Below are 11,520 nucleotides of genomic sequence, written 5' to 3'. Positions count from 1 at the left end.
CTCCCCAGCAAGAAAACAGGGACCTCGGATACCAGTTGCAGGAACTGAACTCTGCCATCAACCTGAATGAGCTTGGAAGTCGTGTTAGTTTGCCAGAGCTGCTATGACAAATACCACACAATGGGATGGCTTAAACAACAAGAAATTATTGGCCCAAGTTTGGAGGCTATAGCAGTTTGATATAATTGATGAATTCCAAAATGAAATATTGGATTATGTATGTAATCTGATCTGTACCTGGGCATGACTGAGTTATCATTAGGGCATGGAGTCCCCACCCAGTCCCCACCCCTTGGTGGGTGGAGACTCACAGATAAAAGGCATGGCAAAGGACAGAGTTGGAGCTTTTGATGCAGGGATTTCCTTTTTTTTTTAAAGATTAATTTATTTCTCTCCCCTTCCCCCCCCCCCACTCCAGTTGTCTGTTCTCTGTGTCTATTTGCTGTGTCATCTGCTTTGCCTGCTTCTGTTGTTGTCAGCGGCATGGGAATCTGTGTTTCTTTTTGTTGCGTCATCTTGTTGTGTCAGCTCTCTGTGTGTGTGGTGCCATTCCTGGGCAGGCTGCACTTTCTTTCGTGCTGGGCAGCTCTCCTTACAGGGTGCTCTCCTTGCGCATGGGGCTCCCCTACATGGGGGACACTCATGCGTGGCATGGCACTCCTTGCGCGCCATCAGCACTGCACATGGGCCAGCTCCACACGGGTAAAGGAGGCCCGGGTTTGAACTGTGGACCTCCCATGTGGTAGACGGACACCCTAACCACTGGGCCAAGTCCACTGCCTGATGCAGGGATTTCTGATGTTAGACCCGGAAAGTCAGCACGCAGAGGAAAGAGAAGCCAGCCCTAGGAAGGAAGGAACCTTGAACCTAGTGAAGTACGTAGGAACCCAGGAAGTCTGAACCCTCGCGTATGTCAGCAGTCATCTTGCTCCAAACGGCCTTTGGTGAGGGAAGTAGCTTATGCTTTTTGGCCTGGTATCTGTAAGCTCCTTCCTGAAATAAATACCCTTTATAAAAACCAACCAGGTTCTGGTGTTTTGCATCAGCACCCCTTTGGCTGACTGATACAGAGGCTAAAAGTCTAAAAAGCCAAAAATAAAGACATTGGCAAGGCTGACAGTGTTCTGATGATGGCAGTCTTCTGTCACATGGTGATATCTCTCTTCCCTCTGGCTTCTTCTGCCTTCTACAGACTGACGGTATCAGAATATCCTCTTTATAAGTCCTCCAGTCATGTGGATTAAGACCCATCCTGATTCAATTTGGCCACACTTTAATAATAATATCTTCAAAACATTGTATTTATAAGTGGGCTCACACCCAAAGGAGCATGGATTAAGATATGAACATATCTTTTGTGGGAGACATGATTCAATCCCCAAAAGAAGAGGCCCCCGAGCCCTCTATGAAAACTGCTGCCATGGCTCACACCTAGCTAAGCTGTGCCGGGAATCCTAACCCATGGAAACTATAAGATAATAAATGTATGTTGTTTTAAGTCACTGAGTTGGTGGTAATTTATTTTGCAGCAATAGAAAACTAAAACTGAGGTTGTACAGGGCAGAGTCAGGTTACAAGAATGATCATCTAGTATTACTCACCTCTCCTGAGAGAAACCCTTAGATTCTATGGCCGGAAACCTTGCTCCAAGGCATGGTCCTGCTGGCCCAGACCTGCCCGGTCTTCAGAGGCGGAAGTCTGTTTCAGTTCTCCTGGTCTGCTCAGACAAATAATGATGAAATGGGTCAGGTTAATCAATGGGAATTTATTAGCTCATAGTGTTGCAGCTAAGGTAGAAGTCCAAATCAAGGCATCATCAAGGATATGCTTTCTCCCCAAAACCTGTGGCTTTCAAGGGCTGGTGGTTGGCAGTCCTTGATCCTTAGCTGTCTCATGGCAAAGCATGTGGTGGCATCTTCTGGTCTCTTCCTTCTCTTCTGGGTTCCACTGACAATCAGCTTCTGGCTGCTCCCTCAGTGCCTTTCTCTCTGTGTCTTAATTTCTTTCTGCTTATAAAGGACTCCAGTAATAGGATTAAGACCCACCCTGATTGAGGTGGGCCACACCTCCCTTCATCAAAACTTCCTACATACAGTGGGTTCACACCCATAGGAACGGATTAGGTTAAAGAACACGTTTTTCTGGGGCACACACAATTTCAAAGCACCACAAGGTCTAATTCCATTTGCTGCCTGCCTAGGTTGAAAGGAATGGTCATGTTGGATGAGATTCCTCTGGCACACGTGGAAGGGGAACTACCTTCTCCTGTCTATCTCCTTACCTCCAGCCCACAAATGGAAAAGCTCAGTGCTTTCTAATTGTCAACGCTCAGACCATTTTCTCCCAGGAAACCCCAGAGAGAGAAATATGCAAGTGCTAAAGAGATTCATTCCAGCTGATAATACTGATTAAACGAGATAATAACAACAAATCCTTAGCTCTAGAAATAAAATCATCTGGTCTAAAGGAGGACACTAAGCTGACCATTCAGAACAGATGTACCTTCCTGAAACAAGAACCAGGAGAGACTTTAGAAGAAAACATTCTAATTCATAGTCACATTGAGATCTGAGAGGACATTGTATCAATTACAAATTCAACCTTTCATGGCAAAGGAACAGTCAGAAAACAAGAAATAATTCCTTGAAAAAAATTTAAACCATAATTGCTAAAATAAAAGTTTAAATAATGAGTGAATAATACAATTTCATTTCCACAAACTGAATGATCTTGGTAGAAGGTGAGAGACAGAGAGGGAGAGAGAAAGCATGAGAGAATATAAAGAACAGACTTGGAAGTCTAATTTAAAAATAATTGGCATTCTAAATGGAGGAAAAGTAAGTAATGGAGAATGAACAATTAATGAGGTGATAGACAATAACTCCTCAGAACTGAGGAAAGTTTTGTGTCTTCAGACTGAAAATGTTCACCAAGTAATGATGATACTATTTCCAAAGCCATTTCTAATGTTAAAAAACTATGAAGAGTCTGAGTTGTATTCTACTTACAAATGAACAAGTTAGCACTCCTGTGTTCCAGGAAATTCCTGGGTCAGAGACAAAGGACCTTGTTACTCATGACCTACTAGGTAGCATGAGTTTCATATTTGCACCAATTCTCCTTGACACTCAGATCTCATGGAGATGACACAGGTGGATGCTGCACAGACAGTAAGTTTGCATCATTAACAAAGAATCCTGAAATTAAGAAACCCCAATTTTTAAAAGAGGCTGCAAGTAAAACCTGCCCATTCTTCAGAGGGAGAAGTTATCTTTAATATACTGACCAGCAAACAATTCTGCTCTCTGCCTTGGAAGAAGACACCACGACTGCCTTTCAGTACTGTTTGCTATACAAACATCCTTGAAAAGGTGGTATAGAACAAAAGCTGTTATAAGACATGAAGAAATGAGAGAGGCCCTGTATTAGTCAGGGTTCTCTAGGGAAACAAAGTGGCCAGGAGGCAGTCTTAACTTCCAGTTCATGGAATCATTGTGTTCCCTGGTAGAAGCACTCCTTTTGGAACTAAGATCTATAGAGCAGCAGAGCTTAAGGTTGCAGGAACAGGAAGCAAATATTTTCCTAGTGGAGCACTAGGAGTAATAGTGAGTGCTACCCATTTCCACCCCTAGATTCCTGGACCCATGAATCCTGGCTATGGGAGAAACAGCACCCTGAGCAATACAGCTTGGTACCAGGAGAGTGGGGTATACAGTCTGATGCAATTGCCAAAAATGCTAACTTAGTTTTATAAATGGGTAAGGGATATTTTTTGAAGTAATTGTGAGGTGCTTGATAGAAAAGGCCTAGATTGCTTTGAAGAGACTGTTCGTAGGAATATGGAGCCTAAAGTTATTTCTGATAAGGCCTTTGAATGAAATGATGAAACTATTATTGAAAACTGTAGGAAAGGTGATCCATGTTTTAGAGTTGCAGAGAACTGAGCAAATTGACTTTTGATATTATATGAAAGGAAGAATTTGAAAATTATGAACTTGGGCATTTAACCAACGAAATTTCCAAACTGAATGTGGAAAATGTGGCCTGGCTTCTCCTTGCAGCTTATAGCAAAATGTTAGAGGAAAGAGATAAACTGATAATTGAATTATTGAGCACAAAGAAACCAGAAACTGATTCTGGAAATTCCAAGCCTCTGGAAATCAAGCCCTCAGATAATAGTGCCCCATTTGAGGAATTAACTAAACTTGGAACTTGTAAGTCAGGATTGAAAATGCAGTTATCCAGGAAAGACTTGTGGAAGGTGTTGCTGTCTGATGGCTTGGACTCCTGCTTCCTACATGCTAAACCAACAGAGCTGTATGAACAAAGCCACTGTCAGTCTGGACTAAAAGGGACATGGAGGGGAGAGATGGAAGGGAAAATGGCTTTGAGAGGAAAACCATGGAAGCTGAGGTCTGGAATTAAGACATCTCCTTGAACCAAGAGAGAAACTCCACTCCTGGTAGCAAGCTGTATTAGTCAGGATTCTCTAGGGGAACAGAATAGACAGGAGATATCTATAAATAGAATGAGATTTTATAAAATTCTCTCATGTGATCGTGGGGATGCACAATTCCAAATTTCACAGGCAGGCTGCAAACCAGGGGCTCCAGTGAAGGTCCTTGAGGAGTTCCCAGGAGACTCTGGCTGTTTGAAGTCAAGCTGGAAAATTCTCTCTGAATACTGAAATCACTTCCCCTTTTAAGGCATTCAACTGATTGGATAAAGCATCACTCATTGTTACAGGCAAACTCCTTGAATGATTGGAGATGTAATCCGCTTTCTATGCAATCAAATCAATGATGATTAAAGTCCATAAATGTCCTTGTATTATAACTAGCCCAGTGCCTACTTGCCCAAATAGACAAGGACAATTACCTCGCTTAGTTGACACATTAGCCTAACCATCACAGACCCACTGGTGATTTTCTCCTGACATCTAAGTATAGCTTTGTGAAATTACTTTAGTTACAAGAATGGAAGCATTTCATGCACATCCAGGTAGAAAAAATAAAGCAAAACAAATTCCTTTAAGTTGAAAGAAAATCAGACTTCTAATTTGCAAAAATGGGTTAAAAAAGAAATGGAGCAGTGTTTATAATGTTCTTAGCAGAAGGGATCAGAATCCTAGGTATTCAGAGAATCTGAATGTAAAAGTATACTACGTATGCTTTTTGGATAATTGCTTATGAAAGGACGCCAGCCAAATAAAAACTTAGAATAAAAAGCGTGAGAAACAGAAGACAAAATATACAAGAAAGAATGATTAGAAGTAAAAATCAAGTAAAACTTTGAGTTAAATCTAAATAACTTGATAAACTGTGATGCAATTGGAAAGTAATTTTGCAAAAGGAGAAGCATATTGTGAGAAACTAATTAAGAAAGAATCTGGAAGATTGGATGGGTTAGTCAATAAAACTTGGGGAGGGGGAGAAAAATAAAGGATTGCAAAATATTCCAATTGGGGTAGGGAGGAGAGGACGTAGTTAGAGCTTGATATTTGAATCTGATAAGAGATACATAGGTTTAAATTTCTTTGTTAAAATAATTACCACTAAAATAATATGTAGAGCTATCTAGTCAGTAAAGGAAAAAAAAACAAAAAAAGGAACACAAGAAAACTTGAATAATGAGGGATAAATAAAAAGAAGTTGGAATGGAATAACAGTAGGGGAGGGGAAATTGTAGCAACTTTGCCCGGTGCCTGGCCTTTTCCAGGGAGGGAGAGTATGTGCCATGTGTACTCGTGGGCAGAAGCACTGGGAGGCAAAAGGGATGAACCCATGGTTGGCTCTGTCTCTTCCACCTTTTCTCTTTCCTGCGTCTGACACTCTCGCTCTGCATGTGGCAGTGAGCACCAGGACCAGCCAGAAGGTGTGTGACAGTCCTGAGAGTCAGCCTAGTCTGGAGGGGGGGTGGGAGGCACCTCCTCTACCTCTGTCTGAACCAAATGCTCCAGACAAGCCTTACCGGTGCTCTCTACACGTGTGTACTTGTGTAGCTAATAATGCACAGCGAATGGACAGAGAGAGCAGACAGCTGGCGGGGGTGGGGGGAAGGGGAGAGAAATAAAATAAAATCTTAAAAAAAAAACAACAAAACAAGCCCATGGGAAAGGGAATTGATTGGCTGGACTAAATGAGTCGTTTGTGGGGGAGGGGTGCCTCTGATCGTAATAACCTAATGCTTGAAGTGTTACAACTTCTACCAGCTCCAAGAACGACTACAGCTGCAGAAAGGTCATTGCCATGGCCAGCTGTCATGGGGCCCTACATTGCTAAGTGTTCTTTATTGCCGGAGGGGAGCAATTTGAAAACCTATAATATTTTCAAAGTGCATAAGTATGGTATGTGAATATATCTCAATATCTCAATAAAACTGCTTATAAAAAAGGTGTGTAAGACTTTGACCTAGAAATATCTCTTATAAGAGCTTGTCTTTCAGGAATCCTTGCTCATGGACACAAAAATTCACGGATGTTTTCTGTACTAGGAAACAACACAGAGGGGTGGATGGTGGAGGCGTGCCCTGAGTTCATTTAGAGGCGATGGGTTAAATACATTGTGGTATATGCAGTCCATGTCTGCAGCCAATAAAAAAAATAAGGTTGAGCTATACATATTAATCTGTAAAGTTATACAAAATTCCTGAGGTGAAAAAACACATTGCAGAACGTGAGCTATATTAGGATTGTGTGTGCTGCACGCCCCGCCTAAGGAAGATGTCTGGCAGGATATTATCTCCGGGAAGTGTGGGTTTTCAGGGGTAGTCATTCTTTTCTTTCTGCATTCCTGTATTGTTTGAATTTTCTATGAGGACAACGTTCATTTCTATTAAAAATTTAAAGATAGTTTATTTTGTGGAAAAGTATCTTTTTTTTTTGGAGGAAAAAAGTATTTTCCACCTCTTTTATGCAATAAAAAACTGTGTAATTATTTGGTTTCTTAGATCACTTTGCTCATATAGTATTAGAGAGCAACACCAAAAAGGTTTTTTCCTAAGGCTCCTTCTGATTGTTTTGTAATGTTTAAATTTCCATGTGATGGCTTTATAATATTGATTATCAGGCATTAATAGACTGAAACAGAAAAGTTTTAAAAAATGAGAATCCATTTCTTCCAAGAGATTCAAAATGCTTTACGGGCATAATGACAGAAAATTTTTAATAGATTCTAAGTAGAGACAGATGCTATTACCATTTTCTGAGTGGAAAAGTGAGGTAGAGTGAACTATGCCCAAACTGGCAAAATGCAAGGATCAAGAATAGATGTAAAATCTTGCAGTTCCTTTCCCAAACGTTCATCCAAGAGTCTAGGAAACTTTTTGTTTTTAAACACACTTTCCCTCCTTTTAAAAACTGTTTGGTTAAATTCTTGATTGGTCTATTATATGGTCTGACAGTGACTAAAATGCCACAAACATCAAAGCTATTATTGGACACACACATAATAATTTTGACTTGTCAGCAAGGTTACTCATGCCTAGGACCTATATTTGCATTATTTTTTAACCTAAAGCAGTGCTTCCGATTGACGGAAATTTTTTGCTAGATCATAAACTAGCAAGTTTCTATTCTGCATATAAGTAAATACAGTAATAAAAGCAGTAATAGTTATTTTTTAAAAAATCCCTCCAGCTTGAGAAACGTCTGTCTTCCATCAGTTCTCAGGAATTTTAATAACTGTTTAACACCTCTTATGCTCTTCGGATTTCGGAGAGTGTGCTGGCATTTGCGACACTTCCCTTTTCTGATTTGTCTTTTGAATCATCTGTAGACTCAACGCTGTTAGTAACAAAGTCGGCTGAAGGCAGATTTCACCCTGACCCTTGCCACTGTACAGTCACTTGTCCTTAAGGCAACTGATTCAGGCCTCCACTCGGGTCTTGTTTTTTTTCCCCTTCCCTCCAGCAGTTTTCTATCTATATATGGTCATGAGGCTCACACAAGAGCCCTGCTTCCCTGGGAACACTAGGAAATGGAATCACACTCACAAAAACCTCCTAATTCCAGATGCCACGGTGGTTGCCCCTGGCAGTGGCCTTCATCAGGGCAGTCGCCTCTCCGGGCAGCCCTTTTACTTAGCCCCTGGAGGGACGAGTGGTTTCCACTGGGCGGTCTCGCTCGCTCCCCGGCCCGGCCCTGGGTGTTCAGATCCCGCGGCCCGGCCGCGGCGACGTGGCGGTGGCGCCCGGGACGCGCCTGGCTCCGCCCCCGCAGCTGCGGCCAGCGGGGCCTCTAGCTGCAGCCCGGCGGCTCCCGGGGCGGCGCGCCGGCTCCCAACGCACTGCCACCTTAGCACGCGCGAGTCCCACCAGCGTTCCGCCACCCTAGCGCGCGCGAGCCCCGCCAGCGCCCTGCCGCCCCAGCGCGCACGAGCCCCGCCAGCGCCCTGCCGCCCCAGCGCGCACGAGCCCCGCCAGCGCCCTGCCGCCCCAGCGCGCGCGAGCCCCGCCAGCGCCCTGCCGCCCCAGCGCGCGCGAGCCCCGCCAGCGCCCTGCCGCTCCAGCGCGCGCGCGCCGTACCAGCGCCCTGCCGCCCTAGCACGCGCGCGAGTCCCGCCAGCGCCCTGCCGCCCCAGCGCGCGCGAGCCCCGCCAGCGCCCTGCCGCCTTAGCACGCGCGAGCCCCGCCAGCGCCCTGCCGCCCCAGCGCGCGCGAGCCCCGCCAGCGCCCTGCCGCCCCAGCGCGCGCGAGCCCCGCCAGCGCCCTGCCGCCCCAGCGCGCGCGAGCCCCGCCAGCGCCCTGCCGCCCCAGCGCGCGCGAGCCCCGCCAGCGCCCTGCCGCCCCAGCGCGCGCGAGCCCCGCCAGCGCCCTGCCGCCCCAGCGCGCGCGAGCCCCGCCAGCGCCCTGCCGCCCCAGCGCGCGCGAGCCCCGCCAGTGCCCTGCCGCCCCAGCGCGCGCGAGCCCCGCCAGCGCCCTGCCGCCCCAGCACGTGCGAGCCCCGCCACAACTCTGCGAGCGGACGGGCCGTCACCAGCGCCCTTTTATCGAGGAGGCAAGCTGGGCTTGGGCGAATGCAGTGCTCAGAGTCGCCCCGCAGTCCCGCAGCTTAGATGGGAGCACGGGAGTGCTGAGGGCAGGGGCGGTGGGCGCCCACCCAGCCTGGGCGCTGGGCTTATTAGGGCGCACCGCTGCCTGCGCTTAGGGGAATGAACAGTCCACCCCCCTTTAAGTTTGGAGACAGCGTGCGGGAGAAGATGTTCCAGCAAGAGAGCAAGCCCGAGAAACGTCCTGTTGTGTAGCACACAACACTAAATAAGTCATCGATTGTTTTTTATCCTTGCAAAGGTGGCCTTAAAAAAAACCCACGTTATTCAGAATGACAGAGATGTAAGGGCATGCATAGAAATAAAAAATCTTTTCAATAGGGTGGAATGAGCTTTAAATGGTTCGTTCTCGTTGACTTACTTCAAAGTAGGTACGGAAAAATATCAGAGACGTCAACAAGAGAATTGTTGGTAGAATTTTCATCCAAATTTCATATTCAATTAAAACAATATTTCTGATGCTTTTGAGCTATAATTAGAAAATGAGTAGGACATTGAATGTTGTTAGAATATTTAAAAATACGCAGAAGTCTCATGGGCTTCAGTGGGTTTTTAGATTGCTTTCTTTTAGGTTGGAGATGATAGCTACTACCCTCCTATTACGTCCATGTCAGGGTACTCACTGTAAAGTATGGTGCACAGAATAGGCATTTTGACTAAATGTTGACTAAAACCAAATAGTACTCCACTTTGCAAAGCACTCCAATTCTAGAGTCAGGTTTGAAGTTCACTGTTGGTTTCTCTCCACTAAGCTGATTTAAGCATGGTCCTGTCTAGAAGCATAAACTAGATGTCTCTTTAATGTAACTTTTAGAAGTGTTTCTAGTCCCAAAGTGCCAGGGAAATTCTGGAAGGCTGGCAAAAGTTCTTTCGTGATGACACTGTTTGGCTTTTGGCCATTGTTATTCATCCTGATCATACTGGGCACCTTCTAGCTCTAATTCCCACCGCCCTTTCACCCCCAATCTCTCTACTCCTACCCTGTAAAACAAGCAAGCAAGCAAACAACACACACGCAAACACAAAAAACCTCCCAAATGTATACATTGTGACCAGTATAATCTCACGTCATAATGCCATCATTACCACTTTCATTCTGTTTCTTCTACTATCACTTGATTTCTCTCCTACCGTAGACAAAACACTAAAAATGAAATCAATCAAGCAACACACACACACAACAAAACTTCTGCCTTCGTCTCCAACTCTTTCCACCACTTTTTCAGTGGTGTGCAGACAGATGTTATGCATAAAATGTGTTTCCTTACATGAGGTCAGGGGAAAAAGAAATGTGTGTCAAGGGGTTTAGTTTTTCCATTACTGGGGTTTTTGTCTTTTTTTTTTTTTTTAAACGGAATGGACAGAAAGTAGTTGTGGTCTGCCATCTAGTGTACTTAGTTAGAATTGCATCTTGCCAGTACCATCTCATGGCTGAAATTCAGAAAAATAAGGATTGAGGAATTCTACAACTACTTCTGCTTTCCTTGTTTCAGAACCCCACAAGTAAAAACTAATTAATATGTAATAAATGCCAAACATTTATTGCAAAAATATAGATCAGGAATGGATGTTCTTTTAAGAGGGGGAAGAATCAAGAAAACCACACAAAACCACGTTCATGAATAACTGCACAGTGTAGAAATATCGCAGTTGTTGAAACAAGTCAACTGCATTCGGAATGCTCTATGGAGCAATGAGCTGGACTGAGTCAACAATAAAGTAAAACGAACAAAGAAACAAAAAAGTATTAGTGTGAAAAAGTATCTTTCCAACAGAGGAGACATTCTTGGTTCAAACACTTTCAGTGAACTGGACACAGCAGGTTAGCTCTGACCAGCCTACATGCTATTGCTAGACTGATCTTCCTTCAACACAGGGTCACTATTGTTTGAAAACCTCCAGGAATCCTATTTCCTTTTATTCTTAAATCACCTCCTCTGTCTGGTTTCTTAGTTGCCTTTACCTGGCTCCATTCCACTTACACAAGTATTTCCCACTACTCTTCTTGCGCTTTTTACCCCACTAACAAGCTCTGCTCATTGCTGTCTTTGAGTCTCCGTTGACGTTCCTTGTTTGCCAAGCCTCCTACTCCTCGTTCAGGATCCCTGGCACCCTCCCTTGCCTGTAAAGTCCTAGAGGAATGACAGGTTATGTTTCCTAACTGAATGCTTGTTCAAATACTGTCAAATGGTTTACAATGTTTTCCTGTGTCCCATCTCCTCCCAAATCTGTTGTGAAATGGTATAGGCTAGACACTATCTCTCACCCATTTTGAGCCCTCCTGTGCACTGAGCCCACCCTTCTGGGAACACCCAGAATGCACACTCATTGATTGGTTTTCTTCACGCTCCCCTCAATCCTGCAAGGCAGATGGGCTGCTCTTGTTCTCCCAGAGATCTGCGGGGCTTGCTCTCATCTTGCAGGTGGTGAGCCCTTGACAAGGTCAGGCCAAGGACTGCCCTCGTTGACCAGT

Source organism: Dasypus novemcinctus, chromosome 5, assembly GCF_030445035.2.
Source record: "Dasypus novemcinctus isolate mDasNov1 chromosome 5, mDasNov1.1.hap2, whole genome shotgun sequence".
Taxonomy (NCBI): domain Eukaryota; kingdom Metazoa; phylum Chordata; class Mammalia; order Cingulata; family Dasypodidae; genus Dasypus; species Dasypus novemcinctus.
Note: the sequence above shows the minus strand (reverse complement) of the source record.